Source organism: Cygnus olor, chromosome 6 (assembly GCF_009769625.2).
Source record: "Cygnus olor isolate bCygOlo1 chromosome 6, bCygOlo1.pri.v2, whole genome shotgun sequence".
In the NCBI taxonomy this organism is placed as follows: domain Eukaryota; kingdom Metazoa; phylum Chordata; class Aves; order Anseriformes; family Anatidae; genus Cygnus; species Cygnus olor.
Genome location: NC_049174.1, coordinates 20,655,114 through 20,681,053, shown reverse-complemented (window position 1 = coordinate 20,681,053; position 25,940 = coordinate 20,655,114). Strand labels below are relative to the sequence as shown.

Genomic DNA, 25,940 nt, shown 5'->3' with positions numbered 1-25,940 from the left:
GACTGACAACATGGTTGCCATCTGTCCAGCTAGGAATGTGGTGAAGATATGCAATACAGTCCAAAAAAATTATTAGCTGCTAGCTGTTCTTCTTTTCTGAATGCATTCAGAGTCTAATTATTATGAGATGAAATGCTCTGTAGTTCAGGCAGCACAGTTATCTTTAAGAGCTACAATACTGCCTGCATTTCATTTCATATATCAGAATGTATAAGAGGAAATCATTTCAGGTGACGCTCCCAAAATGTTCAGTATCAGACATGTTCTGCTGCAAACAAAAGCAGCAAGAGGTTGACCACAGATGGTAATGACATCAAGCCAACAGTGCATGTGATACTCCTGCCCCAAACACACAGTGAGGCATAATCCCCACTTGGGGATGTTGTTACCTTACAGAAAAGTAACGAAAATTCCCAGCTTTCTTCAATGCATTGGACTTCAACACTTATTGTCACAGCAATGAATATGTCAGCTCTCACCACGTGTTGGATGCAGGCATTTGATCATGGGGTACAGGAACATCTGTGCATCTGCCCGGTCAAGTGAGAAAGGGCTAGCTAGCATCATTAGGAGTGTGCCTTTTATCAGGGCTATGCTTGGAGGAGTATCTGGCTGCACAGTTACCATGGCCTCTTTCAGCCTGGAAGCTGATGTGGCTGACGGATAAAACTACTAGCTCACTCGGCCATATGGGATCCAAGAGCAGGAGTCAAGCTGTGCTACAAATGCATGGTATTCATAACTTGCTGCAGAAGGTGTGACATGAGAATGAAAGGGGAGAGTCTCATGCTCAGTCTGTGAGGTTTCATATATGTCTCAAGAAAAGAGCAATACCAGCTATTTTCCTATACTTGATTATCTTTATTCTCTCTCTCCTTTTTCCCCCCTTCAACCTTTTTATTTTATTTCCCTAGGATTTGTCCACTTCTCTGCTATCGAACTTGCCTACAAGTTATGAAAACAATAGGGGCGGTGAGTCAAAAGGAAAGGGTGTAATTAACATCTAGTCATTCTCCTCACTGTCCAATAAAAATAGAGTGCAACACAGTTGGAACTCAAAACAATAAAAAGTCTCTTAGCTAAAATGTTAGTATTTAGATTTAGTTACTTTAGAGACGGTGGTTGGAGTTTTTTTTGTAACAGAAAAACATGCTGAGATGCAAGAGATCTTGGAAAAGATAATGCTCTGCCAAGGCCTGTGAAAATAGATTCAGTACATTATAGAAAATTATGTTTTGTTCCCAGAAATAGCTGATTTTCCTTGCTAGGTTTAAAAGATAATGCCTTTAACTTTCACCAGCAGGAAGACATTTAAGAGATTTTTTTTGCCAATTTTTCACTTTGGCAGTGGCTCAAGTTGATATTCTTATATACCTGCAGCCCTTAAAGTAGTAGAGTGAATTAAAACAAAATTTGGTTGAGACAACTAAAGGTCTTACATACTTTTAAGATAATGTAACAACGTAGCAGAGGAGCAAACAGGTAAGGGGAGCCCATAAAAAGAGAACCCCACATATACTGCTACAAATATGCCTGAAGTGTAAATTGCAGTACAGGAAATGCAACCAAGTTATTGTTGATCAGCACAATTTCATCTTGAGAAGATAGTATTGAATTCATAAGAAAGTAAATCAAAACAAAACATAGACAACAAAAATCTATTTGCCCATCAAAAGCATGACAAAAGACAACTTACCTAGCATGACTAAACAGAATTACCTTGCCATGAATATGTTCTGAACAAAAGACAATGACTATTCCTGATATTGCAGGTAAACAGACAAAAGCAAAGACTATGTGAAAAAGCACGTTAGGTATCTAAATCAAATACTTAGGACTGAAAAGTAAAGAAGTAAGTGCCTAGCTAACAGGATAACAGGATTACAGTGACCCGTTCGTAACCTTTACCATTCTAATGTGATTCATTATAAAGCTAGGCTTCACAGCTACTTCCAGTTTGATTGCTAGTTGCAGGATTTTGTTTATCTGAGAACAGAGAGTAAAAAAAAAAAAAATTGACTGCCAAGGACACCCTGAATTTCACCTGAAAGTTGATTAAACCCTGAGCATGAGATGGGGAATATAAATATTGTTTATTCATGTTCCATGGAAGTTAAGCTACCACATATGCTGGGGGGGAAGTGGGGGATGAGGGGGGAGTGTCATTCTTTTCTATGCTATATTATTAGTTTTGTGATCTTGCAGACTCCTCTAATAGCTTCCTTATCAGTACTAACTGCATACTGTGCTGTATGCTCCCAAGAGAAAATACTGAGATAAGGCTTTGGAAGGGTATTAAACTGTGCTTCCACAGGAATCAGGAAGGCCACAGCGAGATGACTTAGTTACCTGAAATGACTACTGCAGACTCAAATTCCTGCCCAGTTTCATGGCAACCTCTCAGTAGAAAATCTCATTTCACAGTTTGCCCTTATTTCCTATAGGAACAGCAAATATTATGGCCCTTCTTAAGTCTTGTACTTGACTCATATTAGCAAAACCCTAGTGCTTAGGCAACCCTATCATCCAAATGATAGAATGATAGGGTTGTCTAAACAAATCTAATTGTTTGTCCAAATCAGACACCCGAATTGGAAATCCGACCATTTGATGGTGCATCTGTCATATGCTCTTCTTATTGTGATTTGTCAAATGTCTTTTCCCAAAGAGTTTTCCATACTATCTTGTAGAGCAAGATACATGGAATTTAAGTTGTAATTGTGATACACGGATGAAATTCAAGTTTGTAATGTGTTTTCATTGTGTAGCTGTGTATCAGGGCCATACCTCTGTGCCTGCCTAGCACACAGTCATCAAATTGCTGCATTCCCAGCTGGTCTCTGTAGAGATGAGCTCAGCTAGAGACAAGTGGATTGACTGAACTACTGGCTGCCTTCACACAAAAAAAATAAAAAATAAAAATAAAAATATATATATATATATTTGACTAATTGTTCCAGGAGGTCTCCAGGTGGGAATTTAAGACAGTCCTGGAGACTCCCAGAAGCAGCCTCTGCTGTGCATAGACACTTACCTCTCTGGATAGAGAAGCTGCCAGTCATAAGGTGTCCCCAAAACAATTTTGGCAGAAGAACGACCTAAACTTACATAGATAATTTTAAACATTCAGAAGAAGCTCTTTCTGCAGATGCAGGAATGCTAATATAAGACAGTCGTTTGTGTGTAACTAAGATGTTAGGAGATGTTTTAGACACAGGTTAAGTTGACTGATAGAAAACCACATCATGAGTAGGCTGGAATGATCACATAGGAGCCTATTCAAAAAATTCTAATAAATTAGGGGGATTTTGTTAACAAATACACTGTGATTGTCTATGCAATGCTAATATATGTACTGATATGGACAACTCTTAGCCAGCTTTGCTGTTTTTCGGAGACTGATTCCTCAAACTACTCCTTCAGCACACAATGATGTTTTGCTCCACAGCTGTTTCTAATGGTGGGATTCACTGTCAAGTGACAAAGCTGAAGGTGTTCCAATTCAGAATTTATAATATTTGTGAAGTATAATTTTTGTACTATTTACATGGGAAAAAGAGGTGAGGTTTTTCTTTTATTTTACAAGGAAACTCAAAATAGATTTATTAGACAAGGAACAGATTAAAAAAGAATGGCTATCAAATTAATTGCCAAATTTGAGATAGGAGATGAAGTGAATTACTGGAAATATTTTTCTAGCAGTGTTGGTGTGCAGTCTTCAAGTTCACATTTGATTTTCACTTTCATTAAGCATTAAAGGAAATTTCTTATTCCTCTAGCATTAACATGGAATTGATTTCAGTACTGTCCAGCAGCAAAGGAGATAAGAGATCAGGTATTCCTCCCATTCCTAGCTAGATAACTACATGATATCTATCATTTTGAGTATTATTTTGATTAACAGAGTTTAGATAGCTTGTTAGCATCCCTGAGAATCAACACCTAAAACCCAAGCTTTTTTAGTACTTGCCTATATCAGAATTATTATGTAAATCACTTAGGCATCAAGCTTGAAAATATTTCAGAAGTCCCTCATATTTTTAATGTTAGAAGTTACCACAGGAATCAGCTACAGATATTCCACAGAGGAAAAAATAGCCTTTGGCAGGATGACTTACAGACCAAACTGAAGATATTCCGGGAATTGAAAATAAAATTGAATTTTAGAAACTGAAGATCTACAGTTTGTATTGTTTGTGCAGGTATTAATGGCATTGAATCATGAGTTCACTAGAACTTTATGATGATTTGTTTGATATATGATAGATTGAAAAATACTGAAAGACCATATGAAAAAAACAAAACTGAAAGACCATAAATAAAATGACTTTCTTTAACAACTTAGCATGAATGGTCAGTGCAAGATCTTAAATAATATGACTGTCCTTCACAGCTTAATGGTATTGGATAATTTATGCTTCAGTGAGTTTCAGGCAGCAGGACAACAACTTTCTTATGAAAACACAGGGACAAAGCAGCAACTCTTTATGTATTCTGTTCTCTTCAAGGCTTTGGAGAAGTAGTTTGATTTTATTAGTTGCAATGGATCAACTCATGTTTTGGTTACCTTATCACTACAGACTGCTGATGTGGCCAGTAAATCCCAGCACTTAGCGCTTCACGATCTCTCTCCATGTGGACACCACAGATTTGTACTCTTTAAAAGAAAGGAACATCTAGCTGTTAGAATAAAGCAGGCTGCCAGCACAACCATTCTCTGTCTGCTTGGCATAAAACGGTAGTATCGTTAGTGGAAATGACCTTGTGGGCCATGACACACGGAGGATTCAGGGAACAAAGACAAATGCAGGGCAGAGGGTACAACATATGGTATTGAAATAGACACTGTGTCCTAAGTATCACAAGCTAATGCTGTGAAACTTTTTCACTGGATTTCTTCCTCAGGTTCAGAAACCTTATTCAGACTTAGAGACAGAATAAAAAGAGAAGAAATGCAATTATACAGGAGGTAAGATATAGTTCAGGGTCTCTGCAAGAATATCCTTGTTTTGGTTCTTGTTCTCCAAAGAAAACCACACAACCTCTGTGCCAGTATGTGAAGACGACACCCTATGGTTAATTGACACAAGTGAAATGTCATAAAGGGCTCTTTCCTTTGCAAAACCTCCCCTTGCTAGAGAAACAAGATGACTGGGTCCCTTTTTTGATCTATGTTTCTCTAAGCCATTATGTTTATATTGTTTTAGGATTCTGAATTACTTGAAGGTGTTCTCTAAGTATTAATTTCCTTTTACTAACATGATAAGATATATTTTGAAACAATATGATCAAAGATAAGGGATGTCTTAATCTGAAATACCTTTGAAGATCATACATAGAATTCTGGGAGATAAAACCTGCACAGAAATTATTGAGTCAGATTAAGGTGCAGAATTTGAGATGGCTCTAATCATTTCTGGTAGGAGGTTAACAAATATAAGGGCAGGGATGAGTAAGAGTTCAGGGATCTACATTCTGCATAGCTTCTGGAATCAATTCCAATGGAGTAAAGCCAAATTTTTAAGCAGCAGCTACTTCAGAATTCAAATGCCTTTTTTATTTTATTTTTTTCCACTTGGACATGAGTAACTTGATAGAACTTGATCTTGAGCCTGATGTTTAGGTACACTGATTACTCCCTCACTTCATCTTGGGAAAATCATTTACACTCTGTTAAGGAATCTGAAGTCTAGTTCTAATGTCTTTTTTGTATTTCACAGGTTTTTGCTTGCATTTGTCATGTTAAAACATTTCATGTTATAAATATTTAAAGGATCATTTAGAGGTGATACAGCTACGGTAGATAATGACTGTTGAGATTAGACTGACTAAATTGTTAAGTGCATGCTAAGAGAAGCACCAGGATGCCTCTTATTTCAGGTGAACTGCTGGCAACCTAAGGCAGACACAGAATCATAGACATCTATTTTAGGCATACTCCAATGCAGTTCATCACGCAAGGAAAGTTTTATCTGCATGCAAGAAATCCTTTTGACATTGTTTCACCTGTATTTTGTCATCATCTTAATTTTCACAGGAATTTCTTAAAAGATCTTCAACTCTAAACAAGAGTTCCTGTCTTGTGTTATGGAGTTTCTTAGATGGCAACAGACATTACTACTATGTACAGATATACTTAAGCTGACGAAATTTCAGTTATTAAGATACAACAATTTCAAAACCGTTAAGGAATTAGGTGTTATCAGATAAAATATTAAGATTGACTTACCATTTTTAAAATTTTAACATGGATCATTTTGGCTGCTTGTTTTTTGTCCTCTAAATGCTACATGTTTCAATGGAATTCATTTCACATCATGTACTGGAAAACTAATTACGCCTTTGCACTTAATGTCTTGAAACATTTTGATTTCATTGAGGCTTAGGAGGCAGGAAAACCACTTTTTCCTGCCGCAGAGGAGAAATAGTTTGGGGAAACAGTTGGAACTGACAACAGGCAGCAAAGGATCAAAAGCTGGAACTGAGAATCTGAGACCTAATGATTAGTACCTTTTTGAAGGCATCTTCTGCCTGGGCTTTGTGGCTAAAGATAGGGCCTGGTGTCCTTTCCAGCCAACCCCTTACAATGATGCATGCCATTCTTGTGCAGGTTACACATGATTGTTGTCATCATCCACCTTGCTGCCCTGCACTGCAGAAAGGACTTTGCTGCTAGTTTACAATTTTCTAAAAATTTCATATAAACTTAAGCATTATCATTAAACGTCTTTGACAGTTACAAAGTGTACACTTTAAATGAGATAGAAATATTCAGTCTGCTTATGAAAGATTCTTGTAGAATCTTAAAACTAGAATTTGAACAGATTTTTTTAAGTACAGATTTGGAACTCAGTTCCAAATTCCCAGGCAACAAATTTGCCTTATTGTAGCAATTACAAAGTTACAAAAAGCAACTAATACTTTACAAAAAGTGTGGACAAAAGCAATTAATGCTTTACTCTAAATTACTTCATGTTGGAGAATAGAAACCACCTTTACTGTATCATGTGATATCATTTGAAAAAGACCTGTACACTCTGCCAACAAATAAGAAACAGTTTTATGTCTGAACAGGAACATCATGAAAACTACAAAAGTAACCCTACTGCTGCTTTACTGTCCAAAGTCCTGTCTAGCTTTCTCTAGCAGCAACACATCATGCACTACTACCCAAGTGTTGCCTCTCCAGATTATTCCAGGGAGGTATTTGCAGTGTTAAAGGAAGAATGCTTTAGGCGACAGGAGAAACACAAATCGTTTAAAGTTCCCCATGCACAAGTGAAGGGAAAGAAACTGGAGAAGGGCTAGGAGAACTGGGAGTTGGTGCAACATTTTGTTTCTCAGTAGACACTGTTAAATCTTCCAGCTTGCAATGGAAGTCTAAAGAGCAATGCGTACCAGAAACAAGATTGCTAGGGACAGTGGATTTGTTTCACTGAGCAAGCTGCAGCCTTCTTTAGTTGTAATTGCAGTCACAGAACTGTTCTGGTTTCCCTTTCTAAGATTTGTTTTGGTCATTCCACAGCACTCTGTTGTAAAATCTCTGGTTGTTTGGCAGTGCACTGGTGCCAGGATTTGATAACTCATTTTAAAACTCTGGTTTATTTGGCTGCATACTAGTGGCAGGATTTGATAACTCATTTCAAAGTAGCATGAAATAGTACCATCTGGACATTAGCATTTCCAAGACAAGCCCAGGAAAGGCCACAGGTTGCCAATGTGTTCCACTTTTGACAAATCTTCATGGACTGTTTTTCTGAGATTGAGTTTGTACTTTTATTTCCTCCTGTGGAAGTCTACTTATTTTTCATTGATTTCCATTAAAGTAAGAAGAGCAGTGATCCAGAAACAGTTCATGAATTGCATTATCCAGTTTAATTAGAGTGAATAGAAAGTTTTTCCACAGACAGGAGAGTCAGCATTCAGTCTAAAATGCAGCTTTGGATGGTAATGGCTGAGGCTAGCAATGAACTTAAGTCACAGCCAGTGCCAATTACTCCTTCCACTCATTATGCATCACATGAAGAATGATGCTACATCACGTTTCCATTGCTTTATAATTTAGTAGTATATAGTAAATATGTCTGTTTAAATTCTCAATTCTAAACCATGCCAGAATCAGCCCCAAAATGATTTTGTTTGTTCAACTTGTTTATGGTTTTGTACTGGTTTAAAAACCGATGGGCAGCTAAGCAACACCAATGCTGCTCTCTCACTCCTCCTCAGAAGGACAGGGGGAGAAAATACAATGAAAAAAGAAAAGTTCATGGGTTGAGATAAGGAGGAGTTTAATGAAAGGAAAAAAAAAAAAAAAAGCCACAGAGAAGCAAAAGGAGGAAAAATGATTTTCTACTTCCCATCAGCAGGTGATGTTTAGTTACTTCTTGTGAAGCAGGGCCTCAAGTCATGCGGCAGCTGCTTGGGAAGACAAATGTTTTCATAATGAAAGTCCTTCTTTCTCCTACTTCCCCCTAGCTTTTATGGCTGAGCGTGCCACCCTAGGTATGGATTATCCCTTTGGTCAGCTCTAGTCAGCTGCCCTGGCTGTGTCCCTTCCCTGCCTCTTGCCCACCCCAGCCTGCTGGCCTTGGGGAGCTTGGAGAAACTCTTGGTGCTGTGCCAGCGCTGCTCAGCAGCAAACAAAATGTTGGGGGGATGTCGGCACTTTTCTAGCTACAAGTGCAGAGCACAGCACTACATGGGCTGCTGTGGGGAAAGTTAACTCCCAGCCAGACCCAGCACAATTTTACATCAAATTCTTGTCTTGATTTTTAAAATTCATCTTAAAAGTTATTTATTATCAAGTCAATTAAATGTTTGCAGTAACAGCTGATAAGCTTTATACATGGTTGTTATCTCACTGCTGCAATAGTGTTATGGACAGGATGTGATTTCTTGAAGTTCACTGGTAAACTTGCACTTGGGAGAACATCAGGATTTGCACTGGCTGAGAGCTGTGCCAGGGAGGTTAAGGGAAAAAGTGCTTCAAAATGCTGAAGTTGTGGATGAATGTAACCTGAAATGTTTCTTTGAACATGCATTACTACAGTACTATAGAGTTGACTACTACTTTACCAGGGAATATACGTTAATCCCTATATGATAATGTCATGGTAGCATCTGAGGCACAACAAATTACCATTCACATTTTCAAATTTGGGGTTGTTTTCTTTTGCAAGTTTGACTATTGAGGACGTTTGCATAACCGTATCCATGCATAGCACCAGTTAGCCCAGGCAAAAGTAGGCAGTAGTTTAGTCAAGGCCACACAGAGCTCAGTGTGAACTGACCACCTGTGTTATAGGTTCCCACATAGCTCCTGCATCCCACATAAAGTTCTTTTCTGCAGCAGATGTATAATCAGTGTTTGAGCTGGCAAACACAAAGCTACTCCAGCTGCAATCACAGTACACAGGAGGACAGGAGAGATCATGGGCAGGATAAAAATGGAGTAACTGGTGAGTAGAATGTCTTACATTATTCTGATCATTAAGCAGTAAGCAGGTAATTTTAAAATAATATTGGCACAGCTTAAAAGCCTAGACTCAAATTCAACACAGTGATCTCCTTTGTTCCACAAATTTTACCAGTAAAGTTAGCGATAGCAGAGGAATAACATCCCTCTTCTCTGCAAAGAGAGAATCCATGGCTGGAAGGTACAAACCTCTCCATAGCTGGCAACACTTTTTCCCATTGAAATGCAATGCTGGTGCCTCTATCCTGTTCCAGAACAATATACTGCAGGCAAAACTAGTTGACACTGATCTGATCCGCTGCCTCCAGCATGTGTGGTTCAGGATCAGGAGAGGAGATGCTCAACAAATACATGATGTGCTAGCACCAGGGCCAAGGAGCATGAAACTGGGTGGGAGGTGGAAGACTGAGTCTGTACTAAATGTTTGAGACCTAGCAGTCATGTGAAATCAGATGAAAGTAAGATGAAGTAGAATGGATGGATTAAAAGGAAAACAAATAGAGGGGTAGTTTTCTTAATACCCAGTCTGTACAGAAAAAAAAAAATCATATGATCATAAGACATTTTTTATGTCACACTGGAAGACTACTCTTAGCTCTTCAAGAATTCACGGCAACTCCAACTCCTCACAATTTCTTTGTCAACAAAAAAGTAATCTTTTTACCTTTGAAATGGAGTTGCTTACATGCATAATACAGAGTATGTATTCATGTAGGTTTTTTGCTGGTGAGAATTTTTTCAATTACCTTGATAACATTTTCTTAATTTGGAAATAAAGCTAGCTTTAAATCTATTCAAAAAGAAAAACACAGATGATTTACATGATTGCTCTCCCTATGAATCATACAATATACACTGAGAATCTGCTGTGGGGGAAAACTATTCTGTCTTTTCCTTTGTGCACTATAATGTATCTGTTTCTACAGCAATAATTTAAAACTCCTAAATGTTGCTAATGAAATCTTCTATTATTACAGTTCTGGGAAAGAGATATTTAAATATAAAGTTTATGAAATGTATGGCCTTGGGAAATGCTAAAAACATGGCACTGAAATCTTTGAATTTGGGGAAGCAATATTAAGAAAAAATACTACTTATGTATTCTCCATATGGGAATTTTTTGTTACTAAATGCTCCCAAGACACAGTTCTTATATGTTTCTTGAGCACAAATCTCCAAAATTATCCAGTCTTTGCCATCAGAAATATTCTTGTCTTTGTTATTCAGTTTACATTTCTACTACTTTTAACACTGTATTAACCCCCAAATTCTGGACATCTAAAGGCAGTGTAAAAAAACAGGTCTGTAAACAGAACAGGTGCCAGATCTACCCATCTGTAGCTTCTAATAAGTTTATGGACTTCTTACTCATTTTAATAGTTCTGCTCTTTTTTTTCCAAGTATTCATTTAAAGCATGGCTGCACAAAGAGCACAATGATATCTATTTACAGTCTACCACAGGGCTAATGGCAGACCATGAGTTTACTGTCAATGTTTTCTTGTGGAGTTCTGTATAATCCTTGCAGCAGTAGACAGCCTCCAGGATATTCCAAGAAACACTTTTAAGTTTAAGAGCAATATTTGATCTTAGATTTAGTTGTAACATATATTTTTTCTTTATATGAGTGTGTACACAGTATATTTTTTTTATATGAATTATGACCAGATTGTCCAAAAGGGAAAGGCACATCCAGCTTCTCAGAGGTAATTTCTGAAGCAAGTTTTCAATAAGATTTCACAGCTTGAGGAGATATCATTCTAGACTGTGTCAAGCTAGACTTTTCTTGGGGATTTTAATAACTGAATATGATTTCAATCATACATTCATGTGGTCATATTTTTATCCTAAGCAACAGAACATTTACTGAGTACAGTAAACAGGGCTTTTTGAAGGAGCAAACACAAGTCAGTTTGCAAAAGTTTGATCAGGAGCAAAAGGCAAGGTAAAAGAATAAAATATATTTCAGTATATTTTAAATATACTGAATATTCTGTCACATCAGGAGCCAAAAATAATATCAGAGTAGGGTGAATCTCAACATACATTTATCTGGATGACACTTTAGTGAGAAGTATTCCTTTGCCAAGGTGCACTATATATATTGGCTGAAATAGTGCTTGTAGTGATCTGAACTGTGCTTCACCTTTAGATGCATGAAATTTGTCTTTCAAGGAAAATAAAATAATAGTAGATCTGACTGTTTCATTCTGGACAGAATATTCAATGATGTCTTCTCCTTACTGGACTGGACTGCTCAATGAGCTGTCTAATGCTTCAGGGAAACATCAACTGATAAAACAGCTTCTGAGTGGGAAAATGCCTGACTGAATTTCAACAACTTCTTTTCATTATCAGTGAGAAACCCATAGTATCTCGTTCAACAATAATGGACACTGGGCCTAGAGGAAGAGTAAAGATGGGAAAGAATTACCTCATCTGAATCTAGTCAAGGACAGAGATTGAAGGTGTGATTATTTTTTTTTTAATTAATTCTACGGTACATATTCCATATGGCAAGTATAATGAAAAACAAAGGAAAAATAAGATTAGTTTGTGCAAGTTCTTCTAAGTATGGAAAAAAAAAAAAAAAAGATAAATGCTGTTTTACCTAATTGTTAAAGGCACTGTTAAAAGGTAATGATTAACCAATACAGTGTGGTGAGAATAATATGAAGTAGGTTAATCATCTGAAGCTCATGCAAGCCATGTTAGCCTCTAGATAGTCTTTTCCCTAAGGTATAAACAGAATTTGAATTTCAAAACAGAGCTTAACATAGTTCTTTCTTTTCTGTTAAATAAGGATTTGGACCATAAAGAAATCAAATCTACCTTTTCTAAATTTCTGTGTAATCATCCACTAAAAAAAAAAAAATTTTTAAATGGTATTTATAGACAAACTACCACCTGAACTTTTCTAAAGTCAGTTTAAGTACGCAATATAGGCAAAGGCTATATAATCCAATGCCATCTGCATAATACCTCGAGGCTGGATCAATGTAACTAAATTTTGTTGCAATCAAAGATGTCTTGTGAATACATTTCTTTCTTTTTTTTTTTCTTTTTCCTTTTATGCCTTTGTCTAGGAGAACAGGACCCCAATTTATGAAATAGGAGTGGAGCTGATTATTCAGTGAAATAGCATATTATCTTCCAAGGCTGGCTGTAGGTCAGACAAATGAACATAGCTAAAATTATATTACAGTTATTCAGACAATTGTATCAGTCATTCATTAAAGCATGTAAATAAACTCTCACTTTTTAAAAGAGATTCTTTAATGAGGGAAACACCCTTTGATATGTTTCTCTAACCAAGGATATCTAAGGCAGAGCAGGAAAAGAGAAATTTCTGAGTCTGACTAAAGATACAAATGATTAAGACCTCATAATGTATGGCAGTAAAGCACCGTCATTTATGCTGCCATGGACCCCACATGGTGCTTTGTCATCTCTTGGGAACAGGACAATAAAGAGGGTGTCCTGTGTTCAGCCTTTTAAGGCTGAACACTAAATGACCTAGGTCTCCCATTTCTACTTTTATGTAATAGCGTGCATGAAATTTATGAACATTGTCTAAAGATTCCCAAATGATTTTTGTTCAAATTCTGTTGCCACAAGAACTTTTGGTTACATTGAACTTTATGCATAACTCTTGCAAGCCTTTCCATGCATGTTAACCAAAAAAGCCTGAACAATCTTTTGCAAAACACTTAAAGGTGTTCTAGACAGGTTCTATGATTGTATTTGCTGGAATTTTTTGGTGCCTAGAAATTACAGGTAAACATAATAATCATGCTTGCAATAGTCTATATTCCTCTGTTAGACATTCATAGCTATTTGTTCCAGCCAAATGTGATGGCAACTGAGACTGTCCTGAGAGACTAATTTGAATCCAGATCTTTTCCTGCCTATCTACAGAATTCTTTTGGTTTCTAAAAGAGAACTGACAGACACTGAACTCCTGTCAATCTGAGCTAGTAGCCTAAAATTGGGTAATATGATTGCTCACCTTTAGCTCCAGAGCTATGGCAAAAGTCCCACTAAGTTACGAGACCCTTGGTCCAACATACAAAACAATGTGAAAATTTTCAAAAGTAATTTGAAATTCTCATGCACACAGATAGCCTCTGCTAAATGAGAAAGCTTTTATGCTATGCCATGTTAACTGTATATGCTCCCCATTCCATGGGGATATAAATATGTACTACATCAGTGAAGTCAATGTAGCTAATTTATACCATCTGGGCATGTGACACACACACCAAAAAAATACTCAAAATGATTCCCCAGTGTAATAATATTCATATAGATGAAAAGCCAACCAATGAGGAAAAAATAAAAAATAATAATAAATAATAATAATAACACTCATGATTATGTGTGAAGAAAAGCACCATTTGTCTTCAAAAATTTTTGTTATCACTTCCGGATTTTAAAATATCCATACCTTATTTTTTCTTCTCACAATTGTTAGTAAACTGTATTACTTTACAACTGAAGAGCTGAAGTTTAGTGACAACTAATAAACTACACAAATGTAATTTATCTTAGGCAGCTATCTGGGAAATTCATAACAATGAGAAGAGTGTCTCTTCTTTAAGTGACCTTAAAAAGACTGAGCTTTTATATTATATTTGTAGGATGGGTAAACGTTCTCTCTACTTCCCCTCCTGAGAACTTTTTTATTTTTAAAAACCTCATTTTTGCATTGCTGAGAATACTACATCCTTCATTTAGAAATGAAAAAGAGCCTGTTTATCCAAAGAAGATGGATTATTTTAGTTGTTTGTAAATCCAAGTAGGTTAAATCTGCTTCATTTTCAAGACTTCAAAAATTACTGTTTTAGTAAATTTTATAGTGATAAATAAAGGTGCTGAATCCACATGAATGATTAGGCTGCTTAAGCCAAAATATTTGTCTTACAACTTCAATTCCTCCAAATGAAAATCAACAAAAATGAAAAATGAAAATCGACTAAATTGAATTAAAAGTCCTGCTGATGCTACTATTCAAACAAAATTGTTAAATATATATATATATGCTTGCCTATTAGAATTTAATTCATGATAAATGTAAACCTCCCCATTTAGAGCTAAATTGCTCTAAATGTTACGTTACACTATCTTAAATGTCTTGATTTTATACTTGTGTTTTGGCGAAAAAAATAAAAGTTGGTGGGCAAGTTCAGAATTTTTTCTAGGTAGATTCACCAAATACTATTTTTCTAAGAAGTGTTCATATTGACCAAACTAGAATCTTAGAAAAAAATATGAAACCCTTTTTCTATTGAGCTTTACTTCTAGTTTTAAAGGAAATTAATCTATAAGGCACTCAGGAGTTCAACGCTGGTGAGTCAACCACATATTTATGACACACATAACCTTGGAATTCACAGTCTTCTCTATATTAGATTAATATTTGTCTCATTTTCTAGAACGATGCCAGGCTCGGACCGATGTTGCTACATTGTTGATTAACCGTGCTTTTTTGTTGTAGCTGGCTTATTCCCTATATTATCTTTAGAAATCAAAAGCAATTATATTTATAAAGCTTATTTAAGACACACGCCTCCACAGCTGAATGTTTTCACAGCTATAATTTAGAAAAGATTAATTCTTTTCCTTTTATAAAAGAAAATATAACTGTCAAACATCCTCAAGAGCCCAGGCTGATTCTGTGCTTCCTTCAAATTGTACTTAAACAGTGGATGGTGGAAAATGAAGCAAGCTAGTTTGGATTTTATGAATAACCCCCAAAAGCCCAGATTCTCAGCACACAAATGAAAATGAATTGCTTATATAATACTTCTAAAAGTAATATGGGAAGCTTGTATTTCTTTCTAGAAACTGAGTGACCTCAGAACTGACAAATATCTTCTAAGAATGAGACATTAAGCTAGATTCACCTTTATGTAATATCATTGAAAATCTTTATAAAGATCACATTGCAAGATGCAAATTTTTGAGTTTTCTGGCTGTTAACCAGAAAATACGCATGACTTATTTTCTATTTCTTGTTTAAGTATTTAAAAACATTGCAACACGCTCCTTACAACAGTTGAGAATCACAGAGTCTGGAATGCATTAATTACCATCACACAAAGGAAACAAGTCTCATGGTGTCCATTTTATAGATGAGGGAGAAGCCCAGAAGCCATGTGAGGAACCTGAGTTTCTTTGAGACCTACTCAGTGGGTTAACTCACTGCCTAATGCAGCTAACTCTGTCTGTGTCACTTCAAGAGAGCCAACTCATTTTGAAATACACATACCTACTTATTCAGTGCTACTAGGTGACAAGTAAACATTATGTTTCTGCTTACTATTTTCGCTGGTACTGGTTATTTTCCAAATAAAGTGGAACTTTTTTAATTAACTGTGAAGTGACCTGAATGTATGTTTTTTAACATAGTTCTACTAAAAAAAAAAAATATATTGATTAGATTAATCTCACAAGTCAATTGTGATCACAAGAGTTTCTGAAGACAACAGACTCTTAATTAAATTGAGTGGATATGACCTTAGTTTGAAATTGACTTCCTTGCAACCTTTTAGCCTTCCAGAACAGAACAGGGTTTGGTGGTCTCTGAAGTGAGCCTGAAGGCTTGGTTTGAGATCTTAGCTCCTCTTCCCATTGGATCTATTTGCTCTTTCCTATCTTGCGCCATTATAAAACAATTCTCATCTCACCACAATAAAGATCAGGAGCTTTTTATACAAGTTTTACTGCCAGATAGGTAAGTGTTTCTGTCAGGAGGGCTGGATGCAGGAGAAGAGTAGAAGGGAGAGCTTGTAAGACTATTCACATACTGTGGTTCTGATTCTAACAAACCACAGAGAAGTTCTTCTGTGCCCTTCTCCTCGTAAACATGGACAACAAACAACTTTCATGATACTGATTAATTTGCTTTTGAACTTCCTCCTGTGAGTAGGACAGCCAGGCAGAGAGAAGTAACAGAGTACTGCTCTTTCCTTCCTTCACACTCTCCAGCCTCTCTCAGTGCATGCTGTTTGTTCTTCTCTTGCAACGTTTACAGAGCCATTCCTCTGTTCTCTCTTTCTGTGGAACACACTTCAAAATGTGAATTCCCTAGTGTAACAACGGAGAGGGGAGACTTTGGATAAGCAGAAAACAGTCAGATAGAGAAACAGTTTGAAAATAAGTTTAGGACATAACGTGGAGTTTGGGAGATGCACCATTATGTGGGAGATATCAGGACCAAAGGGACCAGGCAAAGAGGAAGATTAAGGTTCAAATTACCATTGCAAAGATCATCCAATTCAAAAAATATATACCACGATGGCAGTACACAGGTAATGCATGCTTAGTAAACTTCTTACAAGCTACTGACCCATTTTAAATACTTGTTTATATATAACCCAATTAGCCCTCAGCAGCAGAAATTTCTGAAATTTGTAACTTGAAGGCTCACAGATGTGTGAATATTTGAGCTATTTATTATTATATCCAAACATGTTCGTTCTACTTTAATCACAAAATAACTGGCTTTCAAATTGTTTTCAAATATATCTTCAGAAAGCACAGTAAGGGAGGAAAACAGATACCAAATTAGATCATATTAATTGAATGCAGAATTTAAATAAAAAGAATCTCATATAGAACAGTATGTGAGGGTAGTCATAACTATACAGAAAAAAAAAAACCACACACACACAATTATTTAAGGCATAGAAGTGAACTATTTGGAATTCCTACCAGCAAGAAACTAAATAAGTAATAGATAGTGATATTTCTCAAATACATGGTAATAACTATTGCAAGATGATAAAAAGGTATTTCAAAATAAAAAGGAATTAAGAATTTCTAGAAAAGGTATGAAGCAAAATACTGAGCCAAAAATTAAGAAATACACCCCTCCCTCCATCCCCCTGTAATTTAACAGCACTTTATAATCTATTTAAGAAGAGGCAGAAATATCAAAAAATACAGAGATAGGTTTGCAACTAACAGTTGATCCGCTGTACATATGAACAATATTCAGCACAAAAGAAAATTTAGCCTGTTGCTCTACACAGTAATTAGCAGGTTAAACACAGTGAGAACTGTATTAAAGACCAGGCCTGACAGATTTCCCATTTCAAGCTGCCAAATAGTATAATCAGATTTCACATCAAACTACTGCATTTCTGGAGTACAGATTGGCGTCAGAATGGAGTCAATAATTCAACAATGGTGTCAGAGTCAGTCTCCATTTTTATACAAAAGATTGTGAATAGAATTTAAAAACAAATGGTAAATGTAAGCGTATTTAATTTTTTAATCGATTTAAAAGATGCTAAAAAAAGATGCTAAAAAAAGATGCTAAAAGCATTAAAAATAAGGAACTTCTATTTATTTCAGTTGATAAAGCATCAGATGTTATTTATTCTTTCCTCTGGAAACTGGGGATCAGTTGGTTGGACACCAGTTATTGAAAAAATCACTGTGTGAAAGTTAAAATGCCCATTGGAAAAGCATAGATCAATTAAGCCTACTCCACACGAATCAGTGAGAGAAGGTCATACTTTACTGACACGCAGGAGTACTGTGAAGATGCTACTGCCAAGACTGATGAAGGGAATGCAATGGATTTATGATCCCCTGATTTGACAATGCCCTGCGCTCAGAAATTAATGTCTATAGGACAGTGTTAGGACATTGGGGGTGAATGAGCTGCTAGTTAAAAATGTGCTGCAAAGAGGTGGAAAAAAATGCTTGTTTTTTTCAAGTTGCTTTGCAAGGAGTGATGCAGGTCTAAATCTAGCTTCCAGAAGACCCAGATTATTTGGTTTAGAACAAGGATACTGATGTTTTCCTTTTAAATTGTAACTGAATTTCAGGGTGTTCATATTATCTAGATAAACCAGTAGATGACAATCAAGTTAAGTCTATACAAATGTAGACTCCTATAAAGGATATAGCACACATATACCTTGCATAGTAATGCTATTGAGAAATGAGAAAAAGACATCAAAGGGAAAAATCACTGAGCAGTGCCCTTCTGTGTATGGCTAAGGGTAAGATCTCGTACTAGCCAAACTATGAAACACAGTGCGAACATGGAGTTGTTTCTGATATTTAAGACACCTAATCGGCATCTTTTGGGCAATTATTTATCACAAGAAAATAGTATCTCTTTGTCCCATTGCAAAACCAGAGATCTTTATCAGGTCTTTGTTTGGACAACTTCAGTTGTAAATTAATTGGTGTACACCTACACAAAGCAGCTTTTGGCATGCCTGCCTGGCAGATACAGCAGTGAAAAATTATTTTTCATAAATTCTATTTGTGTCTCTTACAGAATAAAATTTTTCCCATACAAATAGTAAGGTATCCGATACAACTCAGAAGAGCAGACCTAGTATAGAATTTTAAGAGCTTTTGGTTCCATAAGGAAGGCATCATCTTTCATCTTTTACAAAATACAGCAAGTTTTCAGAGCAATTGCTGAAGAGCTCTATTGGATCCACCTTAGAAATTCTCTTAGGATTTCCCTGTAACTGCAATTTGTGTTATCTCTGAAGTATTTAAGTTACATCAAAAAAATGATTTTTCCTAGATCAGATTTAAGACAATGTAAAACAGTAATCACAATTATGAAAAATATTGCCACAGCCAAAGTCAAAGTGGGACAGAAAATCAGAAATTACAAGTGCATGAGAAGAGCTTGGAAGTAGGATATAGGATAACAAAAAGTTGAATTAAATGCACATATTCACAGTGATAGAACAGTACCAAGAGATTCTTAGAATCAATTACAATTTTCATTTGCTTTTCTGAACTTTTATTTCCCCTTGATCTTCATGGAAGGGGAATTTTTTTTTACCTTTGTGAAAACTGTTTTCTTAGGTGGGGGCCCTTCTGCCTCTTCTGGTTCATTTTTTAAAGAGATACCTCTACTTGGAGCTTTTGGCCCCACTATGGTTACTGCACCCAGAGGGACCCTCCCCAGTGAACTCAAGAATCCAGCCCCTAACATGCTTTGCTCTGTACTTCACAGCATGCTTTGTGTCAGTACCCCAAATCCTGTGTGTCTCTGAAAAGTGAGATAGCCAGATGGTAAAGAAACTGATCTGATTTGGTTAGTGAGACGGTGTTGCAGGAGCTAAAGGAACTGGAGCAGATGGAGGGACACCCCTAATTGAATACTGTTGAGTGATGGAAAAGGTGTAGTTCAGGTATGGGCAAGCATTCCAGCATTATCATTTTAACCAAGCAATTTTTATGTAAAGGTTTAAAAACAGGACCAAGTTACCATGGAAACTGATTGAAGCAGAGACTTACTGTAAATTCTTTTCTAGACAAGGATAACAGGACTGACAGGTGGGCTGTAAAAGGAAAATGACTGCAATATAAAGTTAGGCATGATGGTCTGTTTTCTCTTCCTAAAGGTATCTTTTATAGCTCTGCTTTATCTCTACTATTTTCTACAGTGATATATTGACTGTATCTTAAAAGATGCTCACACCCAAATGAGCCTTTTATTTTGTCATAATCCTATTTGCAAAGGGATGTACGCACCCTGGAGAAAAGAACTGAAGGGCAGGTCGCCCCAGTTATTTTCCCAAATTATTATGTCTTGCCAGAATCGTCAGGGAGGCAGAGCCATCACTCAGGAAATGCATTTGCATAAAGTGCCCTTTGCTGCCAGTGTTTATATTTTGCTCCTGAAATATGCTCTAGGTACATTCATACCATAGCATAGTGCTCTCGTCATGCAACTATGAGAGGAGGTAACAAGGGATTCATGTGTTGATGATGAAGAAATATCAATTTTCCCTTTCTCAAAAATTTTGGAAGTATACCTATTTGCTGCAATTCAATTCAAAGTCAAGATGATTTAGCTCATTAAATACTTTTCTTAGTCCTATGGATGATGGTAAGAATAACATAGATTAGAGTACACAGCCCCCAGAATCTGGTGCCAGAGTTTTAAGAAGGGAAATTGGCAGAGAATGAACAACAGCAAAGCATATACCCTTTCCGTTTGGAATAGTTAGCTGTCAGCACTGGAAAACTGTTCAACATATGAATATGCAATATCTTTTTAAATCTGTGCCGGATATTTCTACCTGCTGTGCCTAATTTAAGAATCTTGTTTTATCATTAGAGAAAAATTGCTCACTCTTCCAACATAATTTTCTACCAAAAAGAAGGAAGGAGAAGGGTCAAATTCATACTAAACTCATCCTGATACTTTTCAAACCTAAAGTTTCTGCTTCTTGGTTCCAGTTCCCACCTGGAAGTATATTTGCACATGCCCCCTGACCTGAACTATAAAGCAATTTTCCTCGGGAGTTTTAAGAGGTTTGCTGTCACAAGTAATCATAGTTGGTCCCAGTGCTCTAGAGTCACAATAGATAGCCACCTTCTCCAGCATGTTTAATGTTTACCTTAAAGCTAGCTAAAAGTAATGGCAAGAGGTGGCTTTATTGTCAAAAGGAAATGTTCTGCTCACCTTCAGTATCTGTCTTCCTCAGTGCTGTGGGGGTGGGGACATGACAGATGATTCCTGCAAACTAATCACAGAAAACATGGTATTTGGTATATTGCATGCATTTCCAGGCAAATAATGAACAATTTTTATTTAATATCTTCCCTGTGGAAAGCTGGACACCTTAATAAAATGTGTTGTGCTCTAAGAAAATGCATATTACATGTTAAAGTTAAGATGCGATTAATCACAGAACTCTGAAATAAATGATGCACAGGCTAACCATTACCTATCCTAAGTGAGTTCTGATGATGGTGTTTATTGCATGTAAAGCTTTTTGGCAATAAGACAAAGGGAATCATGGGGCCAAATTTTGCTCTTTTCAACCTATGTAAGTTAATCTTTGATGCAGAGCTGTGTCCACTTCATTTATACCTGTGTGTCTCCAAGCCTCAGAAGGCTGCAAGGCCAGGCTTAGTGCACGCAGGCTTATGCAGAAGCTTGTGCAGTCTTTCAGATGGAATGCTTAATACATAAAGGGTACAACCATTTTTGTCACTTAAAGGAAGTTATGTTAAGTACTTCTATGTTTTTTGTCTTTGTACTTGGATAAATCCTACCTGAAAAGGGCCAACAAATACTGTTGTGCTTTTCAAGAAAATAAATTCACCATAAATATAGAAATTATTTCAAAGATATGCTCCTCATTTTAGAAAATATGTCCTAAATTTAATTCAGAAGATGTTCTAAGTTTAATTCATGATGTTGCAGTTTAATTCAATTAAAATTCTGTAGCACCACTGTATGTTTCCACATTTCACTTTTTATTAAACATCCCAGGAGAGTTAATTATTTTTCATACTTCTATGACAAAAATGTCATTTCAAATAATTGTGATCAAATTCCCCACACAGGTGTTTATAACTATCTTGGATTTAATTAAGGAAGTCAGAGAATTAGAAATGAGAATAACAAAGCTCATAAAATAGGACAATACAATCTGAATTTACAAATGGAATGATTGTCCAAAAGCAAAGGTGGGAATTAGAGGTAAAAAAAAATGGAAGTATTGTTAGGAATTGGGGAAAAGCCAGGAAATAAGTTTAAGAGGAGAAAATAATAATAATAATAATAATAATAATAATAATAATAATAATAATAATGGAAACAAACTAACAAAGGATAGTTCTTGCAAGCCTGAGCAGAATTATGTGAAAATTACTGAACCCTGCAGAGACGCCTTGGATAAGGCACCTTGTTGTAATCTTCCAGACTAGCCCTGAAAGTAAACAGACAAATGCTCTGAAGGTGTTGCTTGGACTTACAGAGAACAAATTGCCAGACATTTACAATATATCTATGCATTCTTGTTGCCACATTTTTTCAGAAAAAGAAATTATATGAACAGATTCTGTGCATAGATTTAAGTTATTATCAATATGAAGAATACAGTAGTATTCATATGTAAAAACTTGTCATTACATCAGAACTTGACACAAGTTTCTCATTGCTTTGTCTTTGTTTTCATGGAAGACAGATGAGTAATAAAATCAAGTCTTTAATTTACCCATAGGTAACTCACGGATGTTTGTCAATGCAGGTTTATCAATATACAGTCTGCACGGGTTTAATACATGACAAGGAGACAAGCAATCTGTGGAGAACGGCAGTGGATGTGATGCAGATCAGCAAGAAAGAGAAATTAAGGATGAAAAAACAGCAGTTTCTGAAGAATCAGGTAAGGAACACAGGTGATTCCCTAAGAAGTGTAAGTTGTACAAAGAACCATTTGAAATAGATTTGCCTATTTTGTCCTTTCTAGTATTTTTGAGAATAACTACTGTATGTGTCTATGGATATATGTATAAACATACACATATCCTTCTTACTCCCTCCCAGACAATAAATTTTCTTTTTGAACAAAATTGCCATGACCCTCAGTGCAAATACTTGCCATCCTGGTATTTGATTTTTTTATTTATTTATTTGTTAAATATAATCCATGTACTATAATCCATTTTATTTTGTTTAAATAAAACATGTTACTGTTTGATACAGAAAACCAAATGAGTAATAATTGTACAAAGAAGTAAAAGAGAGTTGTGCTATGTGTTCCTATTCTTTCTCAACCAGTCAGTTCCAAGTTCTAAAACCTTAAATTATGCTATCCTAATACTGAGCTCTTTGGGCATTACACACACTGCAGAAAAGCAAGTGTGTTATAACCTGCCTCTGCTTTCTGACACTGGTGACACATAAAGAGTTCATTTAGAGCTGGCACACGCTTTTAGTTCCTAAGCCTGAATAAAGGAGAGTAAAAAATATATTTACACAGAAGCAAAGCTGGACAAACAGTGAGCAACAATTCATCCTTTCCTCCTCTGCTCCCTTACTTTAGCAAAAAGTTGTTTTACCACTTGTAGTGACACGGTGGTAGAAGTAAATGTGACAGAGAAAGTACCTTCTCTACAGCCTGAAACAAGCTGGGGATCTAAGGTAACTGCAGACTGCACGAGGCCTTTCCATTGTTCATGACAGAAACACTCTCTTCAGTTTTTAGATATAGCTTACTTGGATGAAATTACATTTGCCACAAGCATGAGATAAAAAGAAATGCTCACAACTAAACACTACATATCCATCATTTGTCTGTCTACTTTATCTGCACCTCTCCCTTCCATTCACAAAACTAAAGCTAATGAGAGGCACCGGTAAACCAACCCATTATCTGTTAAGGACGGCTCCTTACAGGGCTTCACATTCCTGAGTAGCACCATCAGCTTATCACGAGTTCAGTATATATGCTCAAAATAGAATTCCTTGTAGTTTGGCCTTGTAGGAGACGTGCTTTAACCACCCCACAAAACGCCTATGTTAATGCTTATGTTTAACGCTTGTAGAACTATATCCGATGTTTTGAGATAGCACTATTTAAGTAGTGCTAACTAGCATATACCATGAATTCCCAGGAACACTACAGAAAGTTAAAAAAACATTAAAAAGAAAGAAAGAAAGAAAGAAGGAAGGAAGGAAGGAAGGAAGGAAGGAAGGAAGGAAGGAAGGAAGGAAGGAAGGAAAGAAAGAAAGAAAGAAAGAAAGAAAGAAAGAAAGATGCCCAGTTCCCAGTTAAACCTCTCAAACTGAAAAAAAAAAAATCGTTATTATTAGTTACATCATAGCACTTACATGTAGCACAATTCATGATTTTGCAAATATTTTTTTCATGCTAACATGTTGCACTTTTTGCACTTTGGTAAGATTACCACATATTCTGCCAGTTCCTCTGTATGTTGTTGATTTCTGCAAAATGACAGCTGCTGCATTAATGTAAAAAAAATAAAAATAAAAAGGTTCAGAGTATCAGCAAGGATGCCTCTAATGGGAGAAGCAGCATAATACAGCTGGAGTTTCTAGGAGATGCAATATTCATCAGTTACAAACTTGGGAATGTCATATTGTAAAATGTACAAGATAAAAGACGCTGTGTGGTGTTTCAGCTGGTTCCATTTGCCATATGGCATATTATTATTTTGTATTACCTTGGGGAGTGCAATAAAAGGGAAAGGAGACTAGAGCACACTCGAGGTATATAGAATAATATGCAGAAATTCTATAGTTCTTAATTATAGCAATAAGGTCTGTAACTGAAATGGAGGTGGAACTAAATACAAGAGCTAAATGTGTGTTACACTGCTCTCCAGCTACTGGAAAGTAATAAACTCCTATCAGGAATATTTACACAGGAAGAAATTGCCAGATACCATATGTAAAAGCCTACAGACAACCCCAAAGAAGGTTGACTCAAAAGTCAGCAAATGTTATGTGTAATGCTATACACATTACCATAATACTGTTTTACATCAGATTTTCTGGGGTAGGCTGGAAAAATACTAGATTGGTAGTCTTTAAAAATGAGATTCCACATGCACAACTATAATAAAATCATCAAATGAATTATTTGAATTATTAGAACACACATTTATATTGTGTGGGTTGGAGGGTAGTGTTTGGTGAAAACAATTACAGTAAAGGATTCCTACATGAATTGTGGCAGTCTGATATCAGGATAAGTGAGTTGTTCATAGGGCCTAAAAAATCCCCAAACAAAATCTCCAGACCCCACATTTGGAAAGGCAGAACATATTTCAGAAGTCACAAACAAATTGTTATCAACATATCCAGAACTCATGCAAAATTTCAAGCAAGTAGGTGCAATGAAACATTATATTTCAGATTCTGCCTGTAAATTCAATTCTTCCCATGCCAGCAAATTGAGCTGCACCCCTCCTACCCTCCAGGGCCATCTTTGGAGGTGTAGTCTGACTCTGAAGCAAATTCCAACAAAGGTCATATCATTCCCTGCAAGCTATTATTCAATCATTACTTAAATTTTAAAAGACAAATTTTCTGATACCAAATCACAGAAATTTACAGGCTTGCAGTTTTTTGGAACAGTTTGTCTCTAAATACGATAGGCCATTAGATGCAGCGTTTCAAGATCTATTACAGAAGCAGAATACTTTAAAATTATTTATGCTAATTGTGCAATACTTCAGATGGCATCTTCAAAGCTATCATCTATTCAAGCGTTCAGTTTGAGCAGCCAAGAAGTAGAAGAGAGTTCCTTTTAGCCAGATCTTTAACAGTAATAAATCAGAGAAATTCTAGTAACTCTCAGTATTTCCTATTATGTATTATGTATTTAGACTTCCTGTTAGCTTTTACCAGCTATTAGGAAGATAACTTTTTAAATAAGTCGTCCAAGTGACTCAATGTCATTTAAAGATACCACAGCCTCCCAGTTCAGATGAGGCTGGCAGGTGAGGCTGAGCTGCAATTGCTGTGCAAATTAGTGCATACATTTCCATTTCTTAGCTAATGCTAACACCAACTCAGGACACGTTTTCCACCATGTTATCAAACCCTATGAAGTTTTCACACTTTCAGCCTGAGTGCCACTCATGCTTATTCTACACATAATCTTCTGTTTTGGCCAGCAAAACAGGTTGATGTAAAAATGACTGACTGATGT

General features: G+C 36.2%; 1 protein-coding gene across 33 annotated transcripts in view; it reads left to right on the top strand.

The window, feature by feature from the left end:
• B3GALT1 (beta-1,3-galactosyltransferase 1) overlaps nt 1–25,940 on the top strand; it is a 198,576-nt gene that overhangs the window by 64,146 nt on the left and 108,490 nt on the right. For all 33 annotated transcript variants that reach the window (XR_005820971.1, XR_005820980.1, XR_005820969.1 and 30 more), the window contains exon 2: nt 22,509–22,646. The gene's annotated coding sequence lies outside the window, so the exon portion shown is untranslated. The remainder of the gene's footprint in view (nt 1–22,508; nt 22,647–25,940) is intronic.